At 44.2% G+C, this 21,153-nt stretch overlaps 1 protein-coding gene across 3 annotated transcripts in view; it reads left to right on the top strand.

The window, feature by feature from the left end:
- Positions 1-21,153, top strand: part of GRAMD1C (GRAM domain containing 1C) — a 135,757-nt gene that overhangs the window by 70,078 nt on the left and 44,526 nt on the right. The window lies entirely within an intron of this gene.

The raw sequence follows: 21,153 nt of genomic DNA, 5'->3' as shown, positions 1-21,153 counted from the left end.
TCGACGGCGGCTTATCCTGAATGCAACTCCTAGTATCGCTAGAGATGCAATTCCCTAAGGAATAAAGGAATCACACAAGAAACAGCTGCAACCAACATAACCTACAGCCAAGTGAATGAATCCAGCAAAGACTATCACCAGCAGGAAACACCAGTAGGGAAGGGTATATATAAAACTGAACCCGAGAGGTGATAGGGCAGAGAAACAGAGTAAATGAAAAACACCTGTTACCCAAAACCGACAGAAACAAAGATAACAGAGCTAAAACACCCAAAGAAAATGTGTATCTGTTGTTGCTCAGTGGAAAGAGACACAGAACACAGAATCAAGGGTTCGAATCCAGATGCATGACCGTACCCCCTGTGACGATACAGCTTAAAATTTTAATTAGCCAGATGATTAGATTTGTTAAATCAAGAGAAATACACTGTTATCTTTGTGTTTCTGTTGACTTGTAAATGTATGTTTATTTCAAGAAGGACAGATTGGTATTTGTATAACCCTGATTGTTATCTCCTCTTGGGTTTGGAAACAATGATATTTGCTAATATGATAATTACATATTGTACTAAAAAGCCAGCTGAATTTTGATTTAAAGAGCATACTGTATACCAACTATGTAAATTGATTAGCTCAAACAATGAGACCTGAGTGAGCCCTGCACCTTTACCTCTGACCTGTGACTGTTGACCTTTATATGTAAATATAAAAAGGGTTTTTCTATCCTGCTGCTAAGAGACTTGAGACAGAGATTGAAAAGAGACTTTACAAGGAGAATCAAAGATGAGACTGTTTTCACACCATCAGCTTGGAAGGGCGACTTTAACCAAAGAGACACAGATTTGGATTCTACATGATTCTAGCCTAAGGATATATAGCTCTGACTGAAAAGATACGAATCTGCTCTATTGACCACGAGAGAGACCATGGATACATTTGGGGAGACCAGGTTGGGACGATGAAGTCACCTGGCCCCATGGATATGTTGTTTGGGGTTGCCAGGAGGGACCGTCCAGTCGCCTGGAACCCATGGAGACATTCGGAGAAGCCAGATTGGAACCAGACTGTCATCTGACCCCATGGAAACTCTCAGAGAGGCCAGGGTGGGACCCTCGGGTCTCCTGGCCTTGTACCTCAATGGACTGGTAGCTTCCTAAGCTTGCCGCTACCTTCTCTCTGTGGGGGCCCACCAGAAGTGGGGGGGCCACTGGTTGAGGTAGTTGGCCCTGGAAGTCCCAAAGTCGCAGCTGATCTATCCCAGGCGGGCGGAGCGGAAGGGTGAAGACTGTGTAATGTTGCACCATCTTGGGTATTTTGCTGGGACTGCTCCATGTGTTTATTGTCCGTTTTATGGTTCAATAAAGTATTGCCACGCTGTTTTGCCCTCACCCTGCGTTGTCTGAATAGTATTACGCCCACGGAAGACCCCGTGTCCTCACACCGCCCTTCAAGGAGGGGCAACTGGACCTTCCGAGATCCCCAACTGCTGATGCTGCAAATTGAACTCCCTCACTAGGCGATCGGCATGTAGGTCTTTAGCATCCACCCAGGAGTTCTCCTCCCGACCGAAACAGTTCCACTTAACGAGAAACTGCAGTCGCCGTCTGAAACTTTTGAATTTCAAGACTAGTTCCACCTCATACTCCTTGTCCTCCTCCAAGTCAACCTCAATACTGTTCTGAGGACCCGGCGTTCCTTCAAACTTTTTAAGAAGAGAAACACAGAAGGAATTATTAATCCTCCATGCAACCAGGAGTTGGAGCTTAATTGTCACCAGATTAATGATCTTGATTATCTTATACGGTCCAACAAATTTAGGAGCACATTTTCTACAGGGAACTTTAAGACGAAGATTTTTAAAGGATAAGCAGACAAAATTTCCCTTCTTAAAGACAGTTGCCCTCCTAAATCTACGGTTGACAGTTCTCTTGGTCCAATCGCAAGTTATCAACAGACCTCTTTTAACTTCTCTCCAGACCTTAATCAAACGAGATGAATATCTTTCCTCCTCTGGGTCCGCACACCAGGAAATTCTCCAAAAATTAGATGAAAACCCCCACAACATAAAAAGGCGAGGTTAGGTACCGGTAGCAGTAAAGGTGCGGTTATTGAGTGCGAACTCAGTCAGAGGAAGACAATCCACCCAGTCCTCTTGATTAAATGAGAAAGCATCTTAAATATTGTTCCAATTCCTGGTTCATTCCCTGTGTCCGACCATTAGTCTCAGGATGATAACCTGAGGAGAACAAAAGCTTAATTCTCAACCTGGAGCAAAATCTACGGCAAAAGCTAGCCACAAACTGAACCCCTTTATCGGAAATAATGTTTTTTAAGGAACACCAGTAACTTAACGACGTAAGAGATAAACAATATAGCTAAACCTTTAGCCGTATGCAATTTTGGTAGTGGGACCAATTGAACCATCTTGCTAAAATGGTCCACCACCACCCACACCACAGTGTTACCACCAGAATTAGGCAAATCCGTGACAAAATCCATAGACAAGTGGGTCCAAGGTCGAGAAGGAACCTCTTTAGGAAAAAAATCCCTGCCGGAGCCTCGCAAGAGGCTTTAGAACTGAGGCAAATCCTGCACTTACGGACATACTCGTCCACATCTTTTTACCACTCTGCCACCATAAGGATCTGGAAACAGCTCTCGAGGTGGCAGAGGAACCAGCACGTCAAGCCAACACAGAGTCATGCACTTCAGTAAGAAAATCAGTGCGAAGCGAGTAGGGCACAAAAAACTGGCCAGGTGGCAAACCATCCGGTGTCCCATCCTGTGCCTGCATAATGCGCTATCTGAGATTAATCCCCAGAGCACCCAGCACCACCCCTTCACTAAGAATTTTGACTGAGTTTTCGTCCATCAACTCTGGAATGAAACTATGTGATAAGACATCCACCTTAACATTCTTAGCACCAGGGAGATATGTCACAGAGAAATCAAACCGAGCAAAAAAAGAGAGCCCACCGGGCCCTAGTATTCAAGCACTTAGCTGCGTCAACATGCAGGACATTTTTGTGAACAGTAAAGACCGTTACTCTATGTCTAGCCCCTCCATCCAATGTCTCAATTCCTCAAAAGCTCTCTTAACCACCAAGAGTTTCCAATCGCCTATATCATAGTTGGACTCTGCTTGTTAGAATGTCACGCAAGGTGTAGGAAAGACTTAGTGCAACACCCCAATTGAAGAGGGGAAGGGAGGCCAAACACTAGTGAAAGGAGGGAGTGGAGACATCCTAGGCTGATCTGATATCACCCTGTCCCCCCTAATGTCAATATATTTGCTCCTCACCAATCGCCGCACAGGAACCTACACCCTGTATTTCCCTAGAGCTTGTCCCTGGATAGGGAAGGGGGGGTGACCACTAGTCAGTCCCCACTAACAACTAAAGACAACAAGGGAGACAAACATGGGGAAAGTAACTTAGCTTGAGCCGACTTCAGAGAGATTACACTAAACGTACTCCTAGGCACCAGAGAGAAAGTAAGCAGACTGCAATAGCTCCAAGCTTTCACAAGGGAACATGTGAATATCAACGGCACCTCCCCGTAGCAAACAGAAAGTATTTAAACACCCAGGCCTGGGTGTCAATTAGCAGGAGGGAGGTAGCCGCTGGGTCCTAGAGTGAGACAGATCTAAGAAGGTGTCTGTAATGCCAAACGAAGAGATCTTCTGTGTAACGGGTCTGGGAGGCGGAACCTCAGAGCTACTATACAAGGGGGCGGTCCTTGTAAGGGAGCGGGTGGCAACCAGGGAAGACGGGCTGGAAGACTCAGCAGGAGAACGGGACAGTCTCTGAGTGAACGGGACAGTCTCTGAGTGAACGGGCTGGAGGTCACGGCAAGTGACCGAGGCAGTCTCTGGGTGAACGGGCTGGTGGTCACGGCAAGTGACCGGGGCAGTCTCTAGGTATAGGGTTGGTACGACCTGTGGCGGCTGAAGATAGATGTGAGCTCCCAGGTGAGCAGGCGAGAGTCTCGTGACGGCGGAGCCTCCAGGTAGGCTAGCAGACAGGTAGCAGATGAGCGCTCCCAGGTGAGCGGGCAGGAGTCACTGGACAGGCAGGTGGTCACAGCACGTGACGGCGGAGCCTCCTGGTAGGCTAGCAGGCAGGTAGCAGATATGCGCTCCCAGGTGAGCGGGCAAGCTGGTCCATAGACAGACTGACAGGAGTTGGAAGGCAGACCGTCGGACCTCAGGCAAGCAGGCAGGTAGCTGAAGTGCGCTCCCAGGTGAGCGGGCAGGCTGGTCCTTAGACAGACTGACAGGATTAGTAAGGCAGACCGTCGGACCTCAGACTAGCGGGCAGGTAACAAGTAATCAGGCAAGAATCTGGCAGGTAACTGGCAGGTAACTGGCAACGGGACCTGAGGGCTGAAGCACAGGTGAGACACAGGTGCAAACAACATTGCTCGGGCACCTCCATTTTGGAGGAGGTGCCTTATATATGATGAAGTCCTCCGGCCATTGGCCGGGGACTCCTTAGGACGGCGCGCGCGGCCCCTTTAAGAGGAGGAGAGCGCGCGCGCGCCCTAAGCACAGGGACCGGGAAGGAGCGCGCGCTGAGAGCAGAGCGGGAGGAGGACGCTGGGAAGGAGCGCGCGCTGACAGCAGAGCGGGCACGGGGCAGAGCGGTGAGGGGAGCAGCGTCCCTGCCTAGCAGAGGGCAGGGACTCCGGCACTACATTCTGCAACCAACTGCAGGGCTATTGTCTGTCACATCTGACACACCCGTGACAATACCCTCCCTCTACTAGTGGCCTCCAGACACTCAGGACCAGGTTTCTCAGGATAAGAGGTGTGGAATAAACGAACCAACCTTGCAGTGTTCACCTCTGATGCTGTAACCCACATCCTCTATTCTGGACCATAAGCCTTCCAGTCCACCAAGTATTGTAGGGAATGACATTGGAGACGAGAATCTACAGTCCTCGAAATCTGAAACTCCCGTTTACCATCAACCATTATTGAAGGCGGCTGTAGGGCTTAGGGCTCAAGAGGTTCCACATATTTCTTGAGTAAGGACCTATGGAAAACATTGTGGACCTTAAGGGCTTGAAGAAGCTCAAGACGAAACGCTGCTGGGTTAATGATGGTAGTTATTTTATAGGGACCAATGAAGCTAGGTCCCAGCTTCCAAGAAGAAACTTTCAACTTGATATTCCTGGTAGACAACCTCACAAAGTCATTCACATTCAGGTCCGGACCTGGCAAGCGTTTTGTCAGCCATACGTTTGTACCTGTTTCCCATGATCTTTAAATTACTCAGAACCCCCCACAACACCGAGGAGAGCGATGAAGCAAAACGTTCCTCCTCAGGAACTCCCGAAGTTCCTCCCCCACTAAAGGTACCAAACTGTGGAGATGAAACACCTGAGGTAGGTCTTCAAATTCTGATTGCCGTGCTCGGTCTGTCCATTCGACTGATGGTGGAAGGCAGAGGAAAAGGACTGCCTCACTCCCAGTCGAGAACAGAAAGCTTTCCATAACTTGGAAACAAACTGTGTCCCCCGATCTGACACCACATCGGAGGGAGCCCCGTGAAGTTACACAATCTCATTGATAAACACCTGAGCAAGAGTCTTGGCATTTGGAAGTGCAGGTAATGCGATAAAGTGAACCATTTTACTGAACCTATCTACAAACACCAAAACCACCGTTTTGCCTGCAGAAACCGGTAGGTCAGTAATAAAAGCCATGGACAAATGTGCCATGGCCTTCTAGGGATAGGTAGCGGAAGAAGAGTACCAGACGGACAGGTATGCGATACTTTAGAACGCATGCAAATACTACAAGCAGATACGTGTTCAATCACATCCCGATGCAACCCCAGCCACCAAAAATGACGAGAGAGGAGGTCCGTGGTTGCCTTACCACCTGGATGACCGGCAAGCACGGAGTTGTGATGTTCCTTAATTACTTTGCGGCGCAGATTCGATGGTACAAATAACCTTCCTGAAGGGCGGGAGACAGGGGCGTCCCCCTGGGCCTCCAACACCTCACCCTCCAGTTCAGGATATAATGCCGAAATTACTACCACCTTCTGTAATTTTGGGGCAGGGTTCTCATGGTCACCGCCACCAAGGAAGCTCCGGGACAAAGCATCAGCCTTGACATTTTGGACCCCAGGACAACAAAATTGAACCTAGTAAAAACAGGGACCATCTGGCTTACCTAGGGTTGAGACGTTTAGCTGATTGGAGATATGACAGGTTCTTATGGTCAGTAATAGAATGGACAGCCCCCTCCAACCAATGTCGCCATTCTTCGAACGCCAATTTGATCGCCAAAGTTCCCTATTACCATGTCATAATTTCAGCCGAAGACAATTTTTTAGAAAAGAAGGCGCATGGAAGCCATTTACCAGGGAACGGACCCCGAGACAGCACAGCCCCCACCCTCACCTCCAATGCATCAACTTCCAAAATAAAGGGTTGAGAAACATCGGGTTGACCGAGTATAGGTGCTGTGGCAAAACAGTTCTTTAACCCTTTAAGGACCCTGGGATTTTCCGTTTTTTGCATTTTCCTTTTTTGCTCCCCTTGTTCCCAGAGCCATGGCGTTTTTATTTTTTGGTCAATATGGGCGTGTGAGGGCTTATTTTTTGCGGGGCGAGTTGTACTTTTGAACGACATTACTGGTTTTACCTTATCGTGTACGGGAAAACGGGAAAAAAAATTCCAAGTGCGGTGAAAGTGCAAAAAAAGTGCAATACCACAGATGTTTTTTTAAAAATTTTTTTTATCACGTTCAGTGTATGCTAAAACTGACCTGCCCTTCTTATTCTCCAGGTCATTACGAGTTTGTAGATACCAAACATGTATAGGTTCTTTTTTATTTAAGTGATGAAAAAAAAATCCAATGTTAACAGCCACGAGTGGATCGCGATTCCAGTTGCGGCTGTTGCGGGCACATGTCAGCTGTATAAATCAGCTGACATGTGCCCGGTTCAGTGCGGGCTCAGCGCCGGAGCCCGCGCTGAAAAGGGGGTGACAGACTGGTGCGTACTATTACGCCCCAGGCTGTAAAGGGGTTAAGGAAGAAAAAGCCTGGAGGGAGGCATCAGACCATTTGGAAAAATTAGACCCCTTCTTAGTCATGTCAGTAAGGGGTTTCACGATTACTGAGTAATTTTGGATGAATTTCCAGTAAAAATTAGTAAAGCTCAGAAAGCTTTGTAGAGCCTTCAGGTTCTCGGGACGGTCCCAATCAATGACTGCACGCATCTTATCCGGATCCATCCGAAAACCTGAAGATAACAAGTACCCCAAAAACTGCACCTCCTGAACGGCAAAAACACATTTCTCTAATTTGGCATATAGTTTATTATCCCTTAATATCTGGAGCACCTGTTTAACATGCCCCAAATGTGTCTCAAAATCAGGTGAGTACATCAAAATATCGTCCAGATAGACCACCACACACAAACCTGCCCACCAAATGATGGTAAAGGTCATTTATGAAATGCTGGAACACCGCAGGTGCATTGGTCAAACCGAAAGGCATAACCAGACTCTCGAAATGCCCTTCCGGGGTATTGAACGCTGTTTTCCATTCGTCCCCTTCTCTGATTCTAACCAGGTTGTAGGCTCCCCTTAAATCCAACTTGGAGAATACCTTAGCTCCCACAACCTGGCTGAACAAATCAGGAATCAGAGGAAGAGGGTAGGGACGTAGGCCGCCATCTTTTTTCAATAATATACTTTTTATTAAGCTTTTTTTTTTTTTTTTTTACAAAACAAAGGAAAGCGGAAATAAAATATGATAAAGACAGTATAGTAGTATTACAACAGTTATATCATCCTAGAACAAAACTTTTAACTTGGAGGAAGAACCTGGGAAAAGATGCAGGAGGGAAAGGAAGGAAAGAAAGTCAGGAAAGGGAGAGATGAATGCAACAGGAAAGTGGAAAACGAAAGGGAAGGATAAATGAGGAAAATAAGTAAAGGGAGGTGAAAACACAGTAGATCATCTACAGTATAATCATTGTTATGGCATCACAGGATTTCAGTTTAATTATATTAAAATAATAAATAGTCTGTATACTTTATGGCTAAAAGAAGATGTGGTTATTTGTTTGGAGAGGTATTCTTATTAGGAGGGAAAAGTTCCAGGAAGACCATATAGAATAGTATTTCTTAAGAGAGTTGTTTCTTATAGCATATGAATGTCCAAAAGATATGAAATAAAATTGGCTTTTTGTCCGCAGTTTCTCCAACATGAATCAGAGTAGTCCACAAAAGCTTTCTTTAGTCTAGCTGGTGTAAAAAAAAACAGCGAGACAAAATTTTAAAGTAGTTTTCATGCAAATTAGAGTTTACATTAGAGTTCTATCTTATTTCAATTGCTTTCTTCCACATTTCTGGGGTGAAATACGAGTTCAAATCTTTTTTCCCATTTTATCATAGTTTTTGATTTTTCAAAATGGACGTCAGAATCTAAAAAACAAAAAAAGCGTAAATATTCCTTGTGCTCCAGATATTCTCATTTGTGAGATTTTCCAACATGGAAATAATAGCTCTCGGGAGGAGTATAGGTATAGAGAGTTTCTTTCTACTTTATTTCCTAAGCTCAAGAAAATTGTAGAATTCCTCTTCTGGAAGATTATGAAACGTTTTCAGGGAGAGAAAGTTTATAAATGATTTGTTTTTTTTGGGCCGGTAAATAGAGTAGAGCAGTTTAAGATTCCAAATTTTTCCCATTTATCGATAGGAAAATTAGGAAGGGCAGCATGAAATACAGATAAGGGAAGTTTATCCAATGGGTAGCTGCTTTTGTAATGCTATATAATTTCCTCTATAAGGCTGACGCGCCCCCTGGGCTGCGGGATACTCGGCAGCCGGGCCTCTTACGGATGCCGGTATGAGGAATATCACGGTGGCTGGCTCGGTCCGTGACCTAGGGCGGTCAGTGAAAAGGGGGATATTTATAGGGGATTTGGAAAGTTTGTGACGCCACCTGTGGAATGCGGCCAATGGGAGCCGCCGCTGCGGAGCAGGTCCTCTGGAGCTGGTGTTACGGCAGCAGGGGTGGTGTGGCTCTCCACAGGTAGAGCTGGCTCCAGGGCAGTGTAGGGGTAGATGGTGGATGCTGGAGAGAGACGGTAGGACGGTCCCAGAGGAAAGACGGACACTCACACGGGGTAAGCTCCAGTACCTTTACTGGTGATGATGCAGGCACGGTCCACGGTACTCCGGCGAAGGGTACACTTTTGGACTCTCCCCAGTGAGCGGGTATAGGGCCTCCTGATCCGTTGCTTTACTCGCTAAGCTTCTGGCCTGCCTGGAACTAGGCCTAGCTTGGTTACTGTCTCTCTCCTTGCACCTGCTGACCTGGTGGTAGGGCCTTCTTTTGGAGATCACTCTCCCTGGATGCTGGGGCCTCCGTGACTCCTAGCCCTCGTACTGTAGTCAGTGTTCGGTAAACCTGGGACCTGTAGTCCTCCAGGGGTTCCTGTGGTTCCTACTGGGTATAAATGTCCCTGTAAGCGCGGACCCGGTGTCCGGTATATATCTCGGGGTGAGCCTGGTATGCTCCTCTGCCCCCTCGCTACTTCTTCCTTCTCCTCTCGCCTTCGGCCACACTCAGGGCCCTCACACGTGCTGTAGGCCTTGGCTCGCCTAAGCACAGCAGCCAGCGCGCTGCCTCTTCGCTGCTCTCTGAGCGTCAGCACGCTCTCAGACTCTCTCTGTCTGACTCAAGACTCAACTGAAGACTGAGCTGCTGGCTCCACCCTCCCTATATATATCCCTAACGGGCTGCCTCTGCTGCTCTGAGGTGGTAGGGTGGAGGTATGTGAATGTGTGATGGCCTCTTGTGGAGAAGTCCATCCATGCACCCTTCTGGGTTCTGTGGCACCAATGCGCAGCAGGGCGCCACAATATAATAGTGGATTTTAATAGTATGTTAACTGGTAGTGGAAGGGAATGATCTAGTAAATGTGAAATGATAAGTATATCTAGAGGATAATTTCCGCTGTGTACTTTTTCCATTTCTGTCCAGCTGGTTTTCCCCTTTTCTGTGAACTATTTGCTGCTTTGAATAATATTAGCTTCAGAATAAGCTCGGATATTTGGTAACATTTTTTTAAATTCCCGGAGCCTTTTTTTTGCCATATATAATTGGACAGTTGTTTATGAAGGGATTAAATCCATATTTCTGGGACTTGAATCGGAATTGTTCTGATAATATACTGTCATTTAGGTAATATAATCATTTTGCAGCAGACCCCAGTGGTTGTCATGAAAAGAGTTCTATAAGCACCACCTAGTGGTCAGCGCTCATAGCACAGGAGCATTTCTGCTACATAGAGGTGATCTGCTCATCACCTCTATGTAGCAGAGGCAATCAGACAAGTGCTGCTTCTAGTCTCCTATGGAGACTATTGAAGCATGCGAATAGTGTAAAAAATGCTTTTAAAAAAAATAAAAAAAAATAAAAAAGTTTAAATCACCCCCCTTTCGCCCCATTCAAAATAAAAAAACAAACAAAAAAAAACACATACACATATTTGGCATCGCTGCTTTCAGAATCACCCGATCTATCAATATAAAAAAAGAATTAATCCGAACGGTAAACGGCGTAACGAGAAAAAAATTCTAAACGCCAGAATTACGTTTTTTGGTCGCCGCAACATTGCAATAAAATGCAATAACGGGCGATCAAAACATCGGATCTACCCCAAAATGGTATCAATTAAAACTTCAGCTCGGTGCGCAAAAAATAAGCCCTCACCCAGACCCAGATCCCGAAAAACGGAGACGCTACAGGTCTTGGCGCCTTTTTTTTTTTTTTTTTTTTTTTTTTTTTAGCAAACTTTGGAATTTTTTTTCACCACTTAAATAAAATATTTGGTGTCATGTTTGGTGTCTATGAACTCGTAATGACCTGGAGAATAATAACGGCAGCTCAGTTTTAACATTCAGTGAACGTGGTAAAAAAATTTTAAAAAAAAAAAAACATCTGTGGTATTGCACTTTTTTTGCAATCTCACCGCACGTGGAATTTTTTTCCCGTTTTCCCATACACGATATGATAAAACCAGTAATGTCGTTCAAAAGTACAACTCATCCCGCAAAAAATAAGACCTCACACGGCCATATTGACCGAAAAATAAAAACACTATGGCTCTGGGAACAAGGGGAGCAAAAAACGTAAATGCAAAAACTGAAAATCCCAGGGTCCTTAAGGGGTTAAAGTGGCGATCATGAAATCCCAAATGCCTTTTCGGCGTCTAAAGATAGTAGTATGGAAAGGGTTTTTGCTTTTCCACAAATGTAAGTAAATTTAAAAAATTCTTCTTGTGGCATCTGAGGCTCGTCTTCCCTTAATGAACCCTACTTGATCAGAATGCATTAGTATGGGCGTGATTTTAATTAATCTTTCGGATATTAGTTTTGGCCCTATTTGGTTTGGGTATAAGTACAATGGTGGCTATTAGGGCTTCCTGTGGGAATAGGCCATCGTTGGTGACTTGATTAAACATAGAAGTTAGGGGAGCAGAGAGATGATGTGTAAATTATCATATTCCTTGGATATTCCATCAGGTCCAGGGGATTTATTTTGCTGAAATTTCTCAATGACAATATCAGTTTTGTTAGTAGAGAAAGGGAAATTTAATAATTTAATTTGTTCTGAGTTTAATTGCGGGAGTTTAACTTTTGAAAGGAATTGATTTATTCCTTTAATATTTGGTTGGGTTAGTTTCTTTATCTTCTTTCAGATTGTATAAGGAAGAATAAAATGTAGCAAATTGTTCCGCTATATCTTGTAGTTGATTCCATCTTTCTTAATGGAAAACGACTCTTGATTTTATACGTTTTTTTCTTAACTTTATTAGCCATGAGCTTAGTCATTTAATTATGTGAATAATAATGATTAAGTTTGATGTAATTCATAAGTTGGTCATAATCATCCATAAGCATGGATTTAAGTACAGCTCTAAGACTTACTATGGCAAGGTGAGTTTTTTTCCGTCGGATTTTGTTGTTTTTTACATTCCTTTGCTAATCTTTTGGGTGATTTTTTGTATATTTTCTTTAGTTTTACTTTTGTGTTGTGCATTGAGTTGGATAAGGAGGATCCCTCTAAGTACTGCCTTATGGGTAGTAGGGGAAACCTCTTGTGTAATATTCTCTTGAAAGTATAGTTTAATTGCATTATCAATTTTTTCTCTATAGGGTGAGGAGTGAAGCAAAAGGGAATTACATTTCCATGTGTTGACATAGTTATTTGATGATGCAGATTTTAAACACATTTTTATGGGAGCATGGTCTGACCTACAGAGATTACCTACTTAATTATCCTTGAAGTTTTGAAGAGTGTGTAAGTTTGTGATTGTCAGAATAATAGGAATATTCCCTTCAAGTCGAGTTTAAACATCTAAATACATCATATAACTGCTCTTTAATTAACCAATTTTTTAAAGTGAACATTTTCTATCTGAGTGAAGCCGAAGTATCCAATTTTTTGGTCGTGGATTATATTAAAAATCACCTAATTCCTTTCTGATATTCCTGTAATTTTTTCATAAGTTTATTCAAAAAGGATATTTGGTGCATATACAGTACAGACCAAAAGTTTGGACACACCTTCTCATTTAAAGATTTTTCTGTATTTTCATGACTATGGAAATTGTACATTCACACTGAAGGCATCAAAACTATGAATTAACACATGTGGAATTATATACTTAACAAAAAAGTGTGAAACAACTGAAAATATGTCTTATATTCTAGGTTCTTCAAATTAGCCACCTTTTGCTTTGATGACTGCTTTGCACACTCTGGGCATTGTCTTGATGAGCTTCAAGAGGTAGTCACTGGAAATGGTTTTCACTTCACAGGTGTGCCCTGTCAGGTTTAATAAGTGGGATTTCTTGCCTTATAAATGGCGTTGGGACCATCAGTTGTGTTGTGCAGAAGTCTGGTGGATACACAGCTGATAGTCCTACTGAATAGACTGTTAGAATTTGTATAATGGCAAGAAAAAAGCAGCTAAGTAAAGAAAAACGAGTGGCCATCATTACTTTAAGAAATTAAGGTCAGTCAGTGTGTAAAATTGGGCAAACTTTGAAAGTGTCCCCAAGTGCAGTTGCAAAAACCATCAATCGCTACAAAGAAACTGGCTCACATGAGGACCGCCCCAGGAAAGGAAGACCAAGAGTCACCTCTGCTTCTGAGGATAAGTTTATCCGAGTCACCAGCCTCAGAAATCGCAGGTTAACAGCAGCTCAGATTAGAGACCAGGTCAATGCCACACAGAGTTCTAGCAGCAGACACATCTCTACAACAACTGTTAAGAGGAGACTTTGTGCAGCAGGCCTTCATGGTAAAATAGCTGCTAGGAAACCACTGCTAAGGACAGGCAACAAGCAGAAGAGACTTGTTTGGGCTAAAGAACACAACGAATGGACATTAGACCAGTGGAAATCTGTGCTTTGCTCTGATGAGTCCAAATTTGAGATCTTTGGTTCCAACCACCGTGTCTTTGTGCGACGCAGAAAAGGTGAACGGATGGACTCTACATGCCTGGTTCCCACCATGAAGCATGGAGGAGGAGGTGTGATGGTGTGGGGGGGCTTTGCTGGTGACACTGTTGGGGATTTATTCAAAATTGAAGGCATACTGAACCAGCATGGCTACCACAGCATCTTGCAGCGGCATGCTATTCCATCCGGTTTGCGTTTAGTTGGACCATCATTTATTTTTCAACAGGACAATGACCCCAAACACATCTCCAGGCTGTGTAAGGGCTATTTGACCAAGAAGGAGAGTGATGGGGGGCTACGCCAGATGACCTGGCCTCCACAGTCTCCAGACCTGAACCCAATCGAGATGGTTTGGGGTGAGCTGGACCGCAGAGTGAAGGCAAAAGGGCCAACAAGTGCTAAGCATCTCTGGGAACTCCTTCAAGATTGTTGGAAGACCATTTCCGGTGACTACCTCTTGAAGCTCATCAAGAGAATGCCAAGAGTGTGCAAAGCAGTCATCAAAGCAAAAGGTGGCTACTTTGAAGAACCTAGAATATAAGACATATTTTCAGTTGTTTCACACTTTTTTGTTAAGTATATAATTCCACATGTGGTAATTCATAGTTTTGATGCCTTCAGTGTGAATGTACAATTTTCAAGGTCATGAAAACACAGAAAAATCTTTAAATGAGAAGGTGTGTCCAAACTTTTGGTCTGTACTGTACATTTACTAAAGTATAAGTTATTGTGTCAATTATACAAATCAGGATGTGGTATCGGCCATTATTGTCGGGGATTATTGAAAGGAAACAGTTACTTCTAGCTGTGATCACACCAGCTTTTTTCTTCTCTGAAGAGGATCTAATCATATGTGGATAGTCCTTATGGGAGGAATGAGGTGCGTTGCTCTGGGAGAATTTGGTTTCTTGAAATGCCACAATGTCGTATTTGGAGCTTTTGACTTCCCTCCAGACAGAATACCCTCTTACATGGGCTATTTAACCCTTTAACATTCAAAGATAAAAATTTTAACTCCATTTTCAATCATGTTGTAACAGTGGTAGTAACTAGTAAGCCATAAATATGCATACATTATAATTGACCTGAGAAAGGAAGAGTTAAATAGCACAAAGTTCTGAAAACAAGTAAAATCATAAAACAAACCAAAATACAAACCAGAATGTGAGTTCTCTCATGTGACGTGGGGAAGAGGTCAGGAACTGAATATCTCGAGTTCTCAAATACCTCATCCTGAAAAATGGGGAGGATGAAAGTTCGGCACCAAGTCCTGGAATTAAGACATTGTAGGAAAAAAAAGATAAAACTTGGATAACAAGAAATTATGTTAATTTGCATAATAAAACTATTATGTATCCACTTATGGTTAGACCTTCAAATGAATTTACTCCGAGGGGTCTTCTTTTCTCCCTTGTTCTGGATTATGACCATCCTCGGAGATCTTGTGGCGTTTTAAAAAGTTCCGTCCGTCCTCTGGGTCTTGAATAAGGTTGGATTTTCCATTGAAGAAGACTGTGAGTCTGGTAGGAAAACCCCATTTATACGAAATGTTATTCGCTCTTAAGATGCTAGTTATGCCAGCAAAGGACTTCCTAGCGTTTAAAGTGTCTTTTGAGAAGTCAGGAAATATTTTTATTGACTGGTAAGGAGGAGGTAGATAGTTATTTTTCCTTAGGTAGTCTAGAAGGCGGTTCTTAGCCTGGAAGTAATGTATTCTCACAATCGCTTCTCTTAGAGGGTCTCTTGACAGAAAACTAGGTTTATGTAGCCTATGGGCTCTGTCTATTGTCAGTTCTGCATTAGGAACTGATGGCAGTGTCTTATGTATTAAGTCCTTAATGTATGGAGCCAGTTCTGATGGGGAAACTTTCTCCGTTTGTTGCCGTCCTCTATATCTGTAAGCTTTCATTTTAGTGTTTTTATTTCACTTTTAAGCAAAGAATGATCCTTTTCCAAAGCAGATTGTTTGTCAGATATGGATTTACTTTTTCATTTGTGTCGTGGATTTTCTGATTAACATCATTCAGTGTTGTATTTAGGCTTTGGGATCCATTGATCATATTTAGGTTCAGTTGTTGAATGGAGGATGAATGGAGGTCTAGCAAGGATTTTTCTGATGGAGAAAGATTAACAGGTTTCTCCTTCATTAGAATGGTGTCTGAGTTGTCACAATATGTATTAATGGGTATCAAAATAGGAGACCTATAAGAAGGAGTTGTATTCTCCATTCTAGGTCTATGTTTAGAGGGGGTCAAATTGGGAGATATGTCCTCTGAGCCATCATCTGTTTCAGATGAGTTAAGTCCTTTTTTCTTCACGAAGAAGAACCCTGCCGCCACGGGCGAAGATGAGGGTCTGATATGTCCCTTCTACAGACTTTCCACAATGAAATCCTTCACGGCTTGTCTCTCAGGGCCAGAAAGATTATACAGTCTGGACTTTGGTAGTTTAGCTCCGGGGGTCAGGTTAATAGGACAGTCATAAGCATGATGAGGAGACAAATCCTGACACCCCCTCTCAGAGAAAACGTCCTCAAAACCAGACAGAAAAGCAGGTAATATTTCCATAGAGACTGCAGCAAATAAAATATCTAAACAGTTCTCATGGCAGTAATCTCCCCATTCAATGATCTCCCCTGTTTGCCAAGCTACCAACGGATTATATTTCACCAACCACGGAAGACCCAAAACAATTGGGGTGGGAAGACTGTCCAGGACATAGCAAGGGATTATTTCACAATGAACTGACCCCACCCTCAGTGTTACATTATGTACAATCTGAGTAAATGCTTTCTGTGCAAGTGGCGCTGAGTCGATGGCAAAGATGGGAATAGGCCTAGCTAAAGTATAGCAAGCAAGACCATGAGTTTTCACAAACTCAGCATCAACCATACTGACTCCGGCTCCACTGTCAACAAACACAGAAATTTTTGTCAGTTTTGCGCTCTAGCACCACCTCTTCTGTGAGGACAAACCGGGAACTGCAGGTCGGCAATAAATGCACCCCTTCCTTATCCAACTCCAGACTACCAAGGGTTAATTGAGTCTCCTTTTGCTTAGGAATCGAAGGACAGGCTCCAATAAAATGTCCCTTTTTCCCACAAAAAAAACCACATCTTTTTTCTTGCGAATCTCCGGGGAAGTGTATGATGCAGAGGGACCCCCTAACTGTATGGGTTCCTCCACCTCCCCCAGTACTGGTTCACTGCCAGACTGCTACCCCAGCAAAGGGGCGTAACCCCAACAAGAAGGCTCCTGAGATGGTGGTCTCACCCACCCATCCCGAAGGCGTCTATCAACACGTATAGCCAACAACATGGCAGCCTCCAAGGACTGAGGGGTATCATATACAGCCAAGGCATCTTTCAACCTCTCAGTAAGCCGCTCACAAAATTGTCTTCTAAGGGCTGAGTCATTCCATTTAGAATCCGTTGCCCATCTACAGAATTTAGAACTCTGCGTCTCCACTGACCGATTCCCCTGCTGTAGGCGGTGTAGCCTAGACAGGGTCAGGGTCATCATAGATGAGGGCCAGAGCCCCGAAAAACCTCTCTACAGACTGGAGACAAACCGAATCCTGCAGTAAAGAAAACACCCATGACTGAGGATCGCCCTGCAATAGAGAGATCACAATTCCCACTTGTTGCTTCTCACTTCTGGAGGAGTAAGGACGAAGTTTAAAGTACAGTTTGCAGGCCTCCTTGAACACAAAAAAAATTGTCCCTACCTCCTGAAAACCTGTCCGGAAGGGCAACCTTGGGTTCAGGCTGGACAGGCCTGCCTGCAGAGACCCCCACATTAGCGACCTGTAGCCGCTGATGCTGTTGCTGAACCTCACAGGGGAGGCCAGTCATCTCCAGAGACAGAGTGCGCAGCCGCTCTGCGTGCTCTGCAACTGACCCATATCAAAAGAATAAAACACACAAATGTCCCATGTGTCAGTTTTTGTTTTTTTTATCTTAAATGTGTACGGCCGGTGAAAATGTCACGCAAGATGTAGGAAAGACTAAGTGCAACACGAAGGGAAAAGGGGAAGGAAGCCCAGACACTAGGGAAAGGGGGAGTGGAGATCTCCTAGGCTGATCTGATATCACCTTGTCTCCCCTAACGTCCCTATATTGGTTCTTCACTAGTTGTTGAGCGAGCATGCTCGACACTGCTCGGTACTCGCCCGAGCATCACGCTACTCGGGATGTTCGGCGAGCACCGAGCATTTCCGGGTTACTCGGGCGGGAGCTCGGGTCTCCGCCCTGCATGTTTGGCGCTCTTTACAGAGCCAATGAACATGCAGGGATTGCCAGCCAGTCACTGTAATGCCGCAGCCATGTTGGTTGTGGGCATTACAGTGATTGGCTGGCCGCACAGCGTCACCTCGAGTATTTAAAACCGGGCGCCGCCATCTTGGACACAGTCGCTCCGGATCAGACAGTGTAGGGACAGCGCTGCTGATTTAGGGAGAGATATAAACTGCGAAATAGTTAGTGTAGGGTCTGTAAAGGCTGCCAGAACAAACAAACAGTCCTTCTCAGGACTAATATCCATCCCAGATATCAGGCAGGCAGGCAGGCTGTATAGGAGACGCAGTGGTTATACCAGCAAACGCTGTATTACAGTCCTGTGTGCTCCTGTTGCTGAAATTGCTGGACTTCGCTCCAGGTCTCGGGGGCCAGGAAAAATCCTTTTTTTTTCATCTAAATCCTCTTTTTTTTTTTCCTCCTTCACACTGTACAAATACCCGTCTTATTAACCTATTGATGTCGTCCCCCCCCCAAAAAAAAAAAAAAGTGTGTCTCTGACTTTTCAGACACAAATATATCTGTTGAAAATAGTCTGGTGTAGGCCAGAGAAACAGAAGTGTTGTTTTGCAGTTCCACAGTTCAAACCTCTGTAGTATCCACTTTTGGGCCATTTGTATCTAAAAAAAAAACAGTTTGAGTGTGTCGCTCACTGTTCAGCCGCAAATATATATATATAAAAAAGTCTGGTATACATACACCAGTAAATTATAAGGCTTTGTGCCCACGTAGCATTTTTCAAGCGTATATGCTGCGGAATTTCCGCAGCGTAAACGCTTGAAAAACGCATGTATATCCGCACCCCATGGTCCCCAATGGGATTCCGCAAGTTCTATGCACATGCTGCGGATTTTTCCGCAGCGTTTATGCCGCGTTCAAAAATCCGCAGCATGTCATTTAATTTTGCGTTTCCGCAAGCGGAATTGCCTTTGTCCAATGCATAAAAAACGCAAGGCAATTCCGCATGTGGAAAACGCGTGATAAACGCGCGAAAAATGCGCGATAAACGCGTGCGGAATTCCGCATGCGTTTTTCCGGGAGAGGACTTGCATTTATGCAGCAGAAATTTTCTGCTTCATAAATGCAACGTGGGCACATAGCCTAACTGTGGTTTTGCCGTTCCACAGTAAAAAATCTCTATTATCCAGCTTTTGGTATTTTTTCCGTAAAGAAAAACAGTAATATTTTCTCCCTGATTGTTCAGATTGTTTAAAAGAGTCTGGTGTAGGCCAGAGAAATAGAACTGTGGTTTTCCACTTCCACGGTTCTAATCTCCTTTTTATTACCCTTTTTCCATTGATAGTGCGAGTGTAAGCTATTTTACTTCCTTTACAATGGGCAAGGCGCGTGGCAAGGGACGTGGAACTGGACTTTCTGGTGATGGTTCGTGCAGAGGATGGGGCCGTGGCCAAGGTGAAAATGTGCCACAACCAACAGCCACATCTTCTCGCTCCCACTTCTTGACCGAATTACTAGGGAAGCACACAACAGCACCACTATTGCGAACTGATCAGTGTGAACAGGTTATTAATTGGATAGCAGATAATACTTCCAGTCACCTGGGCACCACCACCTCCGGCCTGTCTTCCACACGGTCAACTCTTAGTAGCCGTGAGTCTCGACCGCATACTCCTCCTCACCCTGATGCTCCTTCCTTCCACCATGCCGAGTGTCGTCAGACAGCAACTGATCCCACAGTTGGACACTCTGAAGAGCTGTTCACTGGTCCATTTCCATATTTGTGCCCCTCGCCTGCTCCGCTTGAAGTGGTGGAAGAGGAGATCCCATGTAGCGATGCCCAAATATTTGAACAGCCACGGCCACAGGAAGGCGACGCTGGCAATTTGTCACAAGAGGTGGACGATGACGAGACACAATTGCCAGGAAGTGAGGAGGAGGATCGTGGTGCGCAAGTGGAAGAGGAGGAGGTGGTGGATGATCTAGTAACTGACCCAACGTGGCAGGAGGACACGCAGAGTGAGGCCAGCAGCACACAGGGGGAGGGAGGCAGAGTACCCCAACAGGCAGGAAGAAGCAGTGTGGTGGCTGCAGACAGAAGGCAGGCAACAGTTCCCCGTAACACCAACACGAGGGACTTTGCCAGTACAACCTGGAGGTCTTCCAGAGTCTGGAATTTTTTTGTTTCAACTTTGTGTTTATTAAAAATTTTTCATAAAAAAAGACATTGTCATTCATTTTGCAAATAAATGAGGTACAGAGTCAGAGTGGAGAGACAATGATATGGAAAATAAACAGTAACAGTAAAGGGAATAGATATATAACTCTAGAGTACTCTCTTCGATCTTGAAGTGAAACATAGGATGTAAACAGAGCTCCACATGGCATGGTGAATATTCCTTACAAGTACACAATATCTGTCATTATTACAGGTTAGTGAGAACATAGCAATGAACTTCCAAACATAGAAGGGTTATAGACGGAAACGTTCTCTAAACAGGTCCCATAATCCCCATATTTTTTCGAAACCATCTCCAGTATTGTGAAGGTTTGCAGTCATTTTTTCCATAAGGTGGATGTCGCTTATTCTAGTGTAAAGGTCAGAAATCGCGGGAGCAATGGGTTTTTGCCAAAATAACGGGATCAAACATTTAGCAGCCGTCAGTAAATGCAATAATAATTTACTTTTTGATTTTTCTAGTCCTCTAGGGGGGAGGTTCAGCATTTACGAGGGGCGATCCAAAAGTAATGATAATCAATACTAAACACAATGAATATAGTAAAAAAAAAATTTATTTTTCTACATAGTCTCCTAACAAGTCTATACATTTAGTCCATCTCTTTTCTAAACTTAGAATTTCCTTTGAAAAAAATTCTTGATCTTGACCCTCAAAAAAATCCCCAACAGCGGTTATCACGTCGCTATTGTCGTCAAAAAACACGCCATAACCTTCCCTGCTGAGCTTGACACTTTGAATTTCTTCGGCGTCGGTTCGTTGGCTCGTTTCCATGTCATCGATTGTTGTTTCGTTTCGGGATCAAAGTGGTGGATCCAGGTCTCGTCCATGGTCAAAAAACATGACAAAAAATTCTCCTTGTCTGCTTGGAACTTTTCGAGATTTGCTATTGAAATGTCAACTCGTTTCTTCTTTTGCTCGTCGGTTAACATTTTTGTCACCCAACGCGCCGAGACCTTTCTCATATGCAATTCTTTTGCAAGGATTCTTTGAATACTGCCATATGAGATCCCTGTGACCTCAGCTACATGCCTGATAGTCACTCTTCCATCGGCCAATACAACTTCTTCAACTTTTTTCACGTTTTCTTCATTGAGGGACGTGGATGGGCGTCCTTCACGATGTTCATCTTCCGTCAATGTTCTTCCCAGCTTAAATTCCTTGG

The sequence above is a fragment of the Phyllobates terribilis genome, unplaced genomic scaffold (genome assembly GCF_046119375.1).
Source record: "Phyllobates terribilis strain yellow unplaced genomic scaffold, ASM4611937v1 Scaffold_2__4_contigs__length_985480577, whole genome shotgun sequence".
Taxonomy (NCBI): domain Eukaryota; kingdom Metazoa; phylum Chordata; class Amphibia; order Anura; family Dendrobatidae; genus Phyllobates; species Phyllobates terribilis.
This window is presented reverse-complemented; position numbering and strand designations above follow the sequence as displayed.